Here is a 12,927-nt window from a genome sequence, read left to right as displayed (position 1 = left end):
GGTCCACTTAAGTTTTGCAGGAGGCATGCATGAACTGTGACCCACTCCAGTTTTGCAGGGGACATGCTGCTGAATGTCTCCACAAGTAGGTGTTACAGAAACTGAAATGAATAAAAGAGCATTAATAAGAAACAAGCAGCTAATTAAAATTACATACAGGAGGATGTATCCCCCTTTAAAAAGCACCCACTATGGCGAGTTGGACAAAAACATTTTTTAAGTTTAATTATCTATATACTAGGGGTGGCACGGTACACAGAAGTCACGGTTCGGTTCAGACATCACGGTTTGGTACGTGTTTGGTACAATGGAGGGAAAAGCAAAACAAAAATGCAGAAGGCTTTTATTATTATTATTATTGTGCATATCTCAGGCTGTACCACCAAAGGAAAATAAATGTCTTAAGCGTTGTATTTTTTAAGTAAGTTTGATCAATAAAGTAAAGGCATAGAAGCAGTTTATTTGTAGCCTAGTGCATTGACAACAGTTTTATATAATTAGTGTATTAATTAAATTGATAAAAAGACCTTGAGATGTTTGGTGACTGTACCTGAATGAATTTAAAATTAATTTGCTATATTTAAGATCAATATATTTGTTTTCCTTAAAACTTAACACTAACTTTATTCTCATCTGAATTATAAATAATGTAGGCCTATTTCTGTATAAAATAATACTACCATTAGAATGTGTAACTTAAAAATAAACAGAAATAAAAGCCAATGCACAATGTTGTGTTTTATTGCGAGTGTACACAAATAAGTAAACTCTTTGCAGTTTGAATGATGTCCTTTATCATGAACAAAATGACGGAGTATGTTTTTATGTTTCCACTGTTCGATCGCGCGCGCGCGCGCGCGCACACACACACAACATATTCCAGCATTGCAATCTTGACATCCGCAGCCTGTTAAAAATAGCCAAAGAGCTTCAGAGCTAAGGCGGGACTACAGATTAGGTGTCCCTAACTGTATCTAACTATGTTCCGCATTGTAATGGATTTGTTTTCTCGTCGGATGTTTGACATGGATTTTAACCATAGACTGTAAAAAAATATGGACGTAGTGACCGATTTTAACCAGGGTTCAACAAAAGGTAGGCTCTAAATTACTACATTCCTGCTGCTGGTGTATAATGGGTGTGTCGTTGCGGCTCTAACCAACCAACTCGTGTAGTTTTCAGTCAGTGGACTGTCATTGGCAGGTGAGAGCTAGCCTATGAGAAGCACATTTTATTTCAGTACATGTAGCCTTGTATGTATTACGGGCTGTGAATTAAGATATCCGCTACGCTTGTAACTGGATAAATTGTTGATTATGGCTCGAAACGTGTTTGTGTCGAGTTTGTGAAGTAGCATCGCTAGCTAAAGGCTGCCGCTATTACTGGATTTTAAAGATTATCTTTTTTTTATGCACCCGTGTTGTGTGTCATTCTTACCTTGATCTTGGTGTTTACGTTTCAAAGGCATCTCCACCATCATTTTCCCCCGACAGTAGCCATGTTTCCATCCATTTGTCAATCGAATTATCTGAAGTTCGATAAAAAGCTCATGCGAATAAAGCTGGTGAAAGTGTGTTTCCATCAAACGGCTTTAAAGCGGATAAAAACCTGTGCGTAATGACGTCACATGCTGTTTTGCGATCAAATTGGTATATCGAATTGATTTGAGACATTTTAAGGTGTTTCCATTCATTTTCTTACCGAATTGCACAACATTCAAGCCAACATTTGCGAACAAAGTTTTGCTAGGCAAAATGGATCGCGCCATAATAACGTTTCCATCCGCCTTTATCGCATAAGCCATAAATCGATCAAGATAAAATCCGATGAGACCGATCGTATTTTATTTGAGTCGATATTCATGAAATTCAATCGAATTTTACTGTTTCCATAAGGCATTTTTCATTCGATATCACTTAATGCGGATAAAAACGTCTGGACGGAAACATGGCTACTGTGCCATTCTTCAACAATCCAACAAAAGCAATCCCTGTGAAACATGTACGTGTGTGTCTGAGGTGATTTAATTGTTACATCATAACCTCGTAACTTCAGCGCGGCAATACTTTGATGGTCGGTCAGAACAAGGCAAAGTGCCGTATCTGCAGGGCAGCGCGTCCGTAACTTTATTCGAGTGTCCAGGAGCAGCGAGAAACGAAGGCATAACGCCGTAACTGGCGTTACGGGCTTCTACCACAGTTTCCTCTTGGCTTTTTGAAGTTACGCCAAAAACATCATCTTTTTTCCCCAAAAAAACAATCGAATTGAAACTTGATGTTTGTCTATATGATAAAACTTATGTTTATTGTCCTAAAAATTACAATAACTCATTTTCGCCAAAAATTGAAGTTACGACCTTTTGCCTTAGTGCGGCAGAATAGATCTGCTCCCCTGTTCATTATCCACGGGACATGCGTCGCTACCATGTGAAGCATTTGGGTGAGACGCGCACTCTGAGGCTGAGGCGGCTCTCGGGCGAATGCCCTTTGACGCTCTCCAGTTCTGAAAATCCCTCATTCGTAACATCCCCAGGGGAACCACGGACACAGTTGAGGCCATCAGTCCTAGTAGCCGAAGACACATTCTGAAAGAGACTGATCTCCCTCGTTAAAAAAGGGAGAGGCAGCTGTGAAAAGTTTTGATGCGATCCTCTGATAAGAAAGCTCAAATTGTCACAGAATTCAACCTGAGACCCAAGTAGACTATTTCCCGAGACAGAGATAGACAACTCTTCGTTTGGTTTATCTTGAAACCTAATCTCTCCAGATGCGTCACTAGTGTGTGTGTATCCTGTTCCATGAAATCCTGACCCCTAATCTCCTCAATGGAGTCAGGGCTCCTTCTACACACTTGCTGAATACCCGAGGGGCTAAAGCTAGGCAAAATGGTATTCTTGTATACTCGTATGCTGTGCCCTGATAGGCGAACCTCAGATATTTCCTGTGCGCAGGAAAAATATCTATGTGAAAATATGCGTCCTGGAGATCCACCGAGGTGAACCAGTCTCCTTGCCGAATATTTTGACACAACGTTCTGATAGACAGCATTTTGAATTTGTATTTTCCAGGGGTGGGACAAAGTCATTGTTATGCAAGTCACAAGTAAGTCTCAAGTCTTTGCCCTCGAGTCCCGAGTCAAGTCGAGTCAAAGATGAGGCAAGTCCCGAGTCGAGTCAAAAGTCAAAGCCAACAAGTCTCAAGTCGAGTCCAAAGTCCTACCATTTTAGTTTCGAGTCATTTCAAGTCCTCTTACCCAGGGCTTAATTTGAGCCGGAACATGTTCCGGCACCTCTGACGTTGGATCCGGAACCTTTTTTATTGGATCCGGCACCTCCTGTGTCACTATGGAAAATGAATAATTACTGTTTGTGTAGTGTTCAATGTTGTTTGTTTCATTCTATCCTTTAAATAGAATGGACGGTTAACGCCAATATAGTTGCATACACTTGCTTTATTGAACACAATCAACCCGGCCTGTACTCACAGATATAAACAACGGAAGTCAACAGGTGTTACACTTATTTATTTATTTATTTCGATCTCCATTAGCTGCACAAGAGCAGCTACTCTTCCTGGAGTCGATACAAGCACTGCCCTTTACCACAGAAATACAATTTATGAATTTATGAACACTGAATACAGTCTGTGCTGCAACAACCATCCCAACATTGTTATCTGTCTTGTTAGTCTTTATTCCCCATTGAAGTTCCACAAAAATCTTGTGTTTGCAGTTTCGATGCGTTTGTGAGGTGAATTTTCAGGGTGGGTCGCACACCGGACGAGAAGCGCAGCGCCACGTCTTTAAAATTCTAACACACTATTCTCTATGTACACACACCGGCAGCGCCATTCGGCTTTGTTAATGTAAATACTGTCTGACTTCACCCTGTGCTGCATGCAATATACATTTAGTTTTACATTCATTTACAGAAATCAGTTGCTTAAATGAAAATTGCTGATGTTATCGGATTTTCAGGTGAGATTCTCAATTCATTCAGTTAACGGACACTCTGAGGTGAAGTGTTCAGAGTCTGCAGACTAGCAACGATTGTACAGTGCAATCATAACATAATACAGACATTATCTTAATTCCATAATGTCCTTAAACATAACAATATTGCTGGCCATAAACTGAGAAAGTGCGCGTCCGGTGTGCGATACCTCGAGTTGTCCTAGACGCGACGCGGCGCATCTCGTCCGGTGTGCGACCCCCTTGCTGCTTGTGAAAACTTTTTTTATTTTATTTTTTACATTTTGCACCCATGTAGTGCATGTTCTGAAATTAAAATAAACATTGCCCTGATACACACACAGCGTTGTTAAGGTTTTTTTAGTCAGAGAAGCTACGTAGCTTTTTTTTTTTTTTTTGTTACCTCCAACCCCCGTTTTAAGTCGCCGGATCCACCGATTGGTTGTCTTGCAATGTGCCTGCTTAGATGCTGTCGAATCAAAACAACGTGGGACTACAGTGATTGGATGTCGTGCAGGCAGCGCGCGTGGTCTCTGCATGCATACAGGTGGTGCACATTTTTTTCACAGATGCAGATAAACAGAGCGGCGCGGCCGTGTGAACATTTTTCCCCCAGTTTTCATGGGAAGTAGCAAGTCTTCTCGAGTCAAAAGGCTCAAGTCCAAGTGAAGTCACGAGTCATTGATGTTAAAGTCCATGTCGAGTTGCAAGTCTTTGTACATTTTGTCGAGTCGAGTCTGAAGTCATCAAATTCATGACTCGAGTCTGACTCGAGTCCAAGTCACATGACTCGAGTCCACACCTCTGGTATTTTCTGAGGTGTCCGTTGAGGACCCGTAAATCCAGAATGGGACGGAGACCTCCCCCTCTCTTGGAAATCACAAAATAACGGGAGTAGAAACCCTTGTGGCTCTCTTCCGTTGGAATCACTCTTATCACTCCCTTTCTCATCAAAGAGACTATTTCTTCCTCTAAAACCAGAGCTGCTTCCCCTTTGGCCACTGAAATTACCACTCCGTTGAACAGAGGAGGTTTTACAGCGAACTGAAGCCTGTATTCCCTCTCTACGGTGGTTAATACCAGAGACTATTTATATAGAGACATGCCACTTCCTCAATCCTTAATACAACTATATAGGGAAAACCCGTAACACCAAAGATGGCGGTTGTTTGCACATATACCGCCCCTCCCGCTGGAAAGCCAATCGTCTGCTTTTAACAGTCAAGCCGGGAAACATTTAAGCCTTTTGTCTGGTTCCACTGACGCATGCGCACAGTTGAGGTTTGCGATAGCGGAAAATACGTTACTGTTTGAAAAGGCGGCAGATTTGATATGCAGTGTATGTGTGAGTTGTGTAAATGTCAGACATCCCAAGTCTCCCGGAAGTTCCGGGAGTCTCCCGCAGATTGATAGCGGCTCCCTGCTGCCCGCAAATTAGTTCAAATCTCCCGGAATCTAGAGCGAGCGAGCAAGAGCGAGCACATACTGTGCTTCAAACTGTGTAGCGCGCGCACGACAGAGAGGGAGAGAACCCTTGCGCATGCGTAGTAAAAGTATAACCTGTGGGGGAAAAGGCGTATTAAACCTTATTTTGGGGCAAAGTCATCAAACTTTTTCGGTGATTTTTATAATATTTTACTGCTGTTTCTATACATGCAGTTTGTATGTCCCGGTGACCAGTGAAAGTGCAGTTCTGACTCTCTGCCCATACATTTAGATAGGAGCCTGGTCTTGTTGTCCGAAATAGCTGCCCGGAGGCGTTGCCAAGATGGCGGCCGAGTGGCATGACTTGCCTAAAAGGACTTTGTTAATACCCAGGCATGAACTGCGCATGCGCGCCAGTTCACTGTCTGAGCAGCGAGTGGGCACTTCCCGTCTTCGCTCACTAGAGGTGGTGCAGCACACTCTAGCGGCAAAAGGGGGGAAGACCGCTCCAGTGACGTTATATTGGTCTTTATTTGAGATTGTTTTATTTGAGAACACTCTTTTGTGATTTTTTTCTCTTTTTTCCACATTCTGCGTCCTCGGTCTTTGACCTGGATGCGACAGAGGAAACTTTATTTTTGAAAAACTGCTTTTGAACGTTAGACCTTCTTCCCTCGTAACAGACCTCAAAGGTGGAGGGGGAGATGATCTCTTGGGGGGCACTAGCAGAACGTTGGCAACATTCCCGCTTACATTGGACTCTGAACTGTCCACACAAACACATTTCACCTCTGAATTGCTTCTCCTTTTCCCCGCGGGAGGGAGAGAGGAATCGTTCTGAAGGGATGGGACAGAGAAACCCTGGGTGCTGTCTCCCAACCCTTCCTGATGCCGAACTGTCGTATCAGGTCGACCGCCTCTTCTTATTCCCCTGGGGGGTGGGCGATCGGTGTTTCGCTGCTGCGGCCGCGAAAGACTGTTTAGGTCTAACGAAACTGGGCTTTGGCTGTTGGGCCGCGTTGCCCGGCTGTTGTGGTGGAGCAGAGCGGGAAGGCTGATAATCTGAATGCACTCCTCTGCCTGACGGTCTGAAATTCGGCCGGTTTGGGTGATAAGGCCGAGCTGCGGACTTTCTGGGGAGAGAGACCTGTAAAGCTTCTCCCTCCCTCTTCCGCAGGTCACACTGCTGCCGCATCGCTGTTACCGTCGCGCTGAACATGGCTTTTGGATCTATAGGGCCATCCAGAAACTCTGCTTTCTCTTTTTCAGAGAGCCCTGACAAACCCAGCCACAGCGATCTCTCACCCACCACTGCTAAGCCCATACTCCGTCCGCAACTTTGAACTGCTCTGCGGGACGTGCGCAGGCTCAAATCTGTGATGACACATATCTCCTCCCAGAGCACTGGGTTGGGAGATCCGGAGTCCAGTTGACGACCCATCTCCTCTAATAGCTCCGCTTGATAGGCTGTAAGGAGGGACGCCGCGTTCAAAGCACGGATGTACAGTGCAGTTGATTTGTAGATCTTCTGAAAAACAGAGGTGGCGAAGCGCTCTGTTTTCCCTGGCAGCGACGCTCCAGTTGAAGAGAGCGCCGCCCTGCGGCCCGGGTGCAAGAGATTTGCAACCGATGTTTCCACCTGGGGAGGATCCGCCATCCCTAGATGGTCCATTCCCTGAACATCAAGCCTTGAGAAGCTCTTGACGGGCACTCAATGTGAAAAAGGCTTGTCCCAAAACTTTTTCATCTCCGTCACACAGGCCGGGACTGCCGGAATGAACTTCCTTGCTGGCGGGAGACGTGACGGAAGTCTCTTTCCATTGTACAGGTACAGGTCCATTGTACTTTCAGCCCCTTAACCTGCCTGTTGGGATGGCCAGTCGATCGACAATCTAGCCGCGGCCCTGCGACAGACCTCGATTAGATCTGAATCCGTCTGTATGGAGGGTGAACTCTCATCCTGTGCACTCGGCGGGCCTGGACTGGTTCGGGGGAAGAATGTCATCTTCATCGTCGTCCTCGTCCTCGAGGATGTTCGACAACACCTCATCATCGTCATCTTCCTCACCCGCTAACGGATCCTCGAACAGCGGGGGAAGGACGGGTGACACCTTCTCCATCATCTCTGCCCATGAGGTGGTGGTCCGAGGACAATCCATGGGTTCCTCTCTGGGTTGAGCAGAGAGGAATGGGTCCGATTTTCCACCGATTACCATGCGGAGCCTTCTTTCTCGGGTCTTAGTCGAGAATGTAGCGCAGTGCGGGCATCCCTCGGGGTTGGACAGCGCTGCCTGCGCGTGTTTAGCGCCCAGACAGGAGATGCAAAGGCCGTGTGCATCCTCAGCAGACATCCACATTCCACAAGCACACGGATGTGGAGGGCGACCTTTTCCTCCGGGGCTCTCCGGTTCTATCGCGGTGGCCATGATGGAGCTTGCACTCTCTTCGTACGGTGAGTTCTCACCCAACGTGGCAACTAGTACGGAGCTGTGCTGCAATTAGAGAGCTATCGTTTTCCTTATCCTTTTGGTGCGTGGTAACCGCCCAGAAAAACTTGGAAAATGATTAGAGAAACTTAAGAGAAAACTCGTCTTGACACGTTAGTTATCGTACTCTTAAGTGACGAAGTCACTCAACGACCTGAGGAAAATATTGCTTTTGGGACGTTACCTCTCGGCTCCGTCTGAAAACTGTTAAGCAAACAGTTCCCAAAGTCTGCTGAGGACAGCTTCCAAAATCTTCCACGGGGAAGAGAGCATTTTTCCCATTTAAAAATGACCGGCCTTTTAAAAATTGCTTGTAAATCTCTCGTTACACCATATGCTATATTAACACCATATATTGGATTCATTATTGGAGTGAAAAAAGCATTTTTTGTGAATAAATTTGTCAATATTCAACAAAATATGGAATAATTTAAGCTGTTTATCACACTAGTATGCTTTAATGTTAAATCAGGAAGATTGTTTTGAAATGCTTTTATTTTGTACAAAATGGCACAAAGTCACACTCTACAGGGTTCACCTAAGTGGGGAACTGGACTGGAGCAAAAAGCGCATGTATTCGCTCCATGTGGAGGGGAGTGGCGCAGCATGCCGACACTAGAGCGGGAACTTCGGTGTTACCGGCTGGTTGAAGCGAACACACAGGAAGAAACCGGCTCAACATGTATACTATAAAACCTAGCGAACGTGTTAGGTGTCACCCAGCCCGCAGCTCTACAGATATCTGTCAGCGAGGTGCCGTGTGCCAGCGCCCAGGAAGAAGCGACACTCCTAGTGGAGTGGGCTCTCAACCTGGGCGGGCAGGGCATGCCTTGGGCTTCGTAAGCCAAGGCGATGACATCCACTATCCAGTGGGCCATCCTCTGCTTGGAGACAGCCTTTCCCTTCTGCTGGCCTCCGTAACAGACGAAGAGCTGATCTGAGATCTTGAGGCTTTGCGTTCTGTCCACTTATAGGCACAGAGCGCGAACGGGACAGAGAAAAGCCAGGGCTGGGTCTGCCTACTCCGAAGGCAGAGCTTGCAGGTTCGCCACCTGGTCCTGGAAGGGAGTGGTAGAAACATTGGGAACGTATCTATGCTCAGGTCTCAGGATCACGTGAGAGTTAGCCGGGCCGAATTCCAGGCACGATTCGCCGACCGAAAATGCATGCAGGTCCCCTACTCCCTTGATGGAGGCCAATGCAACCAGGAGTACTGTAGCAACATTGAGTTTTGCATTAATTAGCTCAAATTATATATAGGGAATTTTAATAATTAATCATGAATATGATTAATATACTGCACATTACAGTTAACTTATCGAAATTGAAAATAGATCGATTGATATATATGAATGATTAATCACAACGAATTATAATTCCTCATTCATATATCAATGGTCTCATCACATATCGATTATATGAGATACCTTTAAGGGAATTAATTCAGTTATCAAACAATCGGTTTGTCCAGCAAACGGCGGTAAGATTAACTTATCAACTTCTCAACAAAGTTATCCCTTTTTATAAACTCCAAGAAATATCAATTTTCTGGCCGTGAACATTAATTTTCCTGTGTTTAAAAAATTTAGGTTACTGAAAGAGTAACAAATTGTAAAGCTTTGTAGCTATAGACCAATCATTTCATTGACTTGTAAGTATGAGCCTTTTAGACTGAAAGCAATCAAGAATATAATGGCTTTAATAATTGGACTAATAATACATCGAACTACAATTCACACAGAATATATATGTACAGTATACACCCCAGACAACAAATTAGATTGTGCCGACGTTGGGGCGCGTGTGCCTGCCCGACATAAAGTGCCTCGGTGAGATGTCTTATGGAGATCGGTAGCTAATCGGCAAGACATTGGGAAGACGGTGGCATTAGAATGATCGCCGATCGTGAGCCAACGTAAACCCGACATGATCGCCGACCGTGAGCCAACGTAAACCCGAAATAATTATTATGACCTATTCAGCGCGATCTCACTAGAGCAAGGAAAACATTCAGACGCCTGCCTCGCTCCCTTTGACTTAACACCGGAACAGCTGATTTTCGGTTGCATCGCTGGAAACGACACAGCATGCTTGAAAATCAGCTGTTCCGGTGTTAAGTCAAAGGGAGCGAGGCGTCTGAATGTTTTTCGCCGCTCTAGTAGGATCCCGCCGTTATGTCTTATTTTGTCACAGGAGATTTGTTGTGTGTTTTCTTCTTCTTTGCCTGTGTTGTTTGTAGTGCAATTTGGGTGTCTGATGAAGGGCACGATGCAGGGGATGATGGTGGTGATGGTGATCTAAGTCGCAATGGTCTGTAAATGAAACGTTTTTACAAAGATTAGTTTTCATATTGATCACATCGAACATAGAGAAATATGACATGGGTGACATACTCTGTGTGATACAAAGAGGATGGTCAAAAAGTCAAACAACATATGATGCTCACTGAAATTGGAAAACATTTTAAATATACACAATAAATGAACAAAACAACCAAAAACAATAAAAGCAATGTCCCGGTTAACAGAAAATGCACTTGAATAAATACCAAAAACAATAAATAAAATGGTTGTAAACAAAACCTGACCATACCCTAAATTATTTGTTATTAAAACATTAACACACAAACCACTGTTAATTTAACATAAAGCAAGCAGCTACTGCGTGCATGGTCTGGCATGACTGAATGCACTCCATTAATAATTCCAAAAAAGCAGACAGTTCATCGCGATCTCACGCGTCTGTTATTATCAATGAAGCTGACTGCACAATGAATCTTTCATAATATCTACACTTTGTTTGTTATAATTAGAGGATTTGCCAGCATACAGAATTCAGCACTGAATAAAAAAAGTCTGTTTTGAGCAGTGAGGGAAGTATATCTTAAATGCTTCTGATTGGCCATTGCGTTCAAGAAATCAACATGTCTGTGATTGGCTACATCGCTCAATAATGCAAACATGTTATAAATAGAAACTCTGGCCTGTAAATCGTTACTATTTTGTTTTAGTTGTTCTTGCAGATGACTAAAAATCTAATAGTTTTTATATGTTTTATAAATAGATATTTCTAGTTTGCGGGAGTCCCGCAAATCGTTTTATTCTCCCGCAACCCGCACACACAGGGTTACCGAATCTAGTGCAGAGCCGCACTCTATTGCGTTGGGAGTGCACGTCTCTAGATCAAAGGCCCGGCCCGAGGATAGTGTCGGCCCAGGTCGGGTCAAGTCCTTGCTCGGGCAGAGAATCTAAGCTCTAGTTCACGCTAAGGAACCGAGAGTTTGTCATCCAGTCTCTTTGGTATAGAGAGACAGAGAGAGATGAGGAAAACAAAAAAGCATGCAAATGTAAATTATCGCGTCCGGAAAAATGTGAGTTTGCCATGCCTCTATCATATTTGCTGAGTGACAAAAAAATACCTTTTATTGACAGTGATAGACAGTTGACAAATATCTATACCAACATAAACATAAAATTTGCAACGTTACAGCACTCAGCATTAACCTGATGTTGACAATGGAGTTCTCCTGTAGCCTTATCTAGGTCAAAGATAAATATTTCCACTACATTACTGCCCTGGCCTACCTGTAAACCATTCCCTTGCAACCGGTCCTCTCGCTCCACTATAAGGTATAGGCTTTCCTGATGCTAAATTAATAGTACAGTAAAGGCAGAGACAGGTAAAGGTCACATTTTTTTAGGATCTTAGGATGCCAATAATCAAGACAAGCAAACAGGGGAAAGTTATTACATACGTGTGTATCAATATGTGAAGACCCTAGAGATGTCCCCTACTCGGCTCAATCCAGACGGTTGTCGTGCTGGTCCACTGGGGAGACCATGCTGTAGTTCCAGCCGTCGTGTGTGCTGACGCGCCAAGTACACTGCAGCCGTAATGCCGGACAGAAGGGGAGTCACACCTACATATGGAAAGAAGTGTAAATGGATGGAGAAGCATAGTTTACTGTAAAGCTACGTCTTAGTTTGTGCTAATCTTGGCGAAAGCCGAGTACAAATCTGCATGAAGTTTTAACATCTACTCTCGTGTAATGGAAATCATGTGCAAAATAACTTTTAACTAGATTAATTAAAGATAGTGTTTCAGTTGTCTTTGAGGTTAATTAAAACACATACTTACTGTACAAAGGCAAAGACGCTGTGTAAAATGGGCCTGGGCTCTGAAAAGAGCCTTTGGGGTGTATGTAGCTCCTGTTGAGAAAAAGAAGAAACATGAAAAGGAGTCAAATATATTGCAAATGCCTTTGTGAATTAATGTGCACTCAATTTATCTTTATTGACTAAAACAGTATGTTAAGAACATGGCAAATCAGAACTGTATGATGACTTCTAGATCGATCACTTACAAAAATTCACTGAAAAAACAGAAAAGACCATTCTATGTTGTTTAACTAACAAAGGTTAAGGCTCTATTTTATGAATAGCTGTGTGTCTTCACTTACTATCACTTTACACTACATAACCACTTCTTTGTCTGACTGTCTAGTGGTTGCGCGCTTGTGCTAAACTGGGTCTTTGATTGACAGGTCTACTTTTAACGGTAATAGAAACGCACAACAAAAGAGCTGCTTTAATTTTAAGCATATGTCACTTAAACAAAATCATTAAAAATCCCTTAAGTGTAAGGGGTTAATATTATAAAGGGACAGATGTCATTTTTGTTTGGAAAAAAGTCAGTCCATTAATTTTATGACCGTTTATTAGTTTAGCCTGGTTGTTTTGTTAACGTTAAGTTACCTCTCCTCAGACTGATGAAAAACGAGTTCCCCTCATGTCTAAAAATACATACTGTCAAAAATAACTCATTGAAAATATTTAATACGAGAACATATAACAGTCAGTTAATAATAACTAAAGTCAACAGTTAATTAATAACTAACCAGAAACACGTAAGTTAAAGTTAATAATCCTCCGCCGCCAATTTCTGTCATCCGTATCGAAAACATTTCTCAGAAAACTCGACGTTTTCTAACAAAATTATATTTTTCAATAAAAAAATAAGTACACAAAACAAAGTAAACACTTACTGG

At 43.3% G+C, this 12,927-nt stretch overlaps 1 long non-coding RNA gene across 1 annotated transcript; it reads right to left on the bottom strand.

Annotated features, from left to right (window-relative positions):
- Positions 1-10,147: 10,147 nt before the first annotated feature.
- LOC130102059 (uncharacterized) lies at positions 10,148-12,613 on the bottom strand. Its single transcript, XR_008809119.1, has 3 exons — positions 12,018-12,613; positions 11,635-11,799; positions 10,148-10,192 (listed from the first exon to the last, which is right to left on the bottom strand). It is a non-coding gene; the product is annotated as an uncharacterized LOC130102059 (long non-coding RNA).
- Between the last annotated feature and the right edge of the window lie 314 nt (positions 12,614-12,927).

This window comes from Rhinichthys klamathensis, unplaced genomic scaffold (genome assembly GCF_029890125.1).
Source record: "Rhinichthys klamathensis goyatoka isolate OS25496 unplaced genomic scaffold, OSU_Roscu_1.1 h1tg000266l_1, whole genome shotgun sequence".
Taxonomy (NCBI): domain Eukaryota; kingdom Metazoa; phylum Chordata; class Actinopteri; order Cypriniformes; family Leuciscidae; genus Rhinichthys; species Rhinichthys klamathensis.
This window is presented reverse-complemented; position numbering and strand designations above follow the sequence as displayed.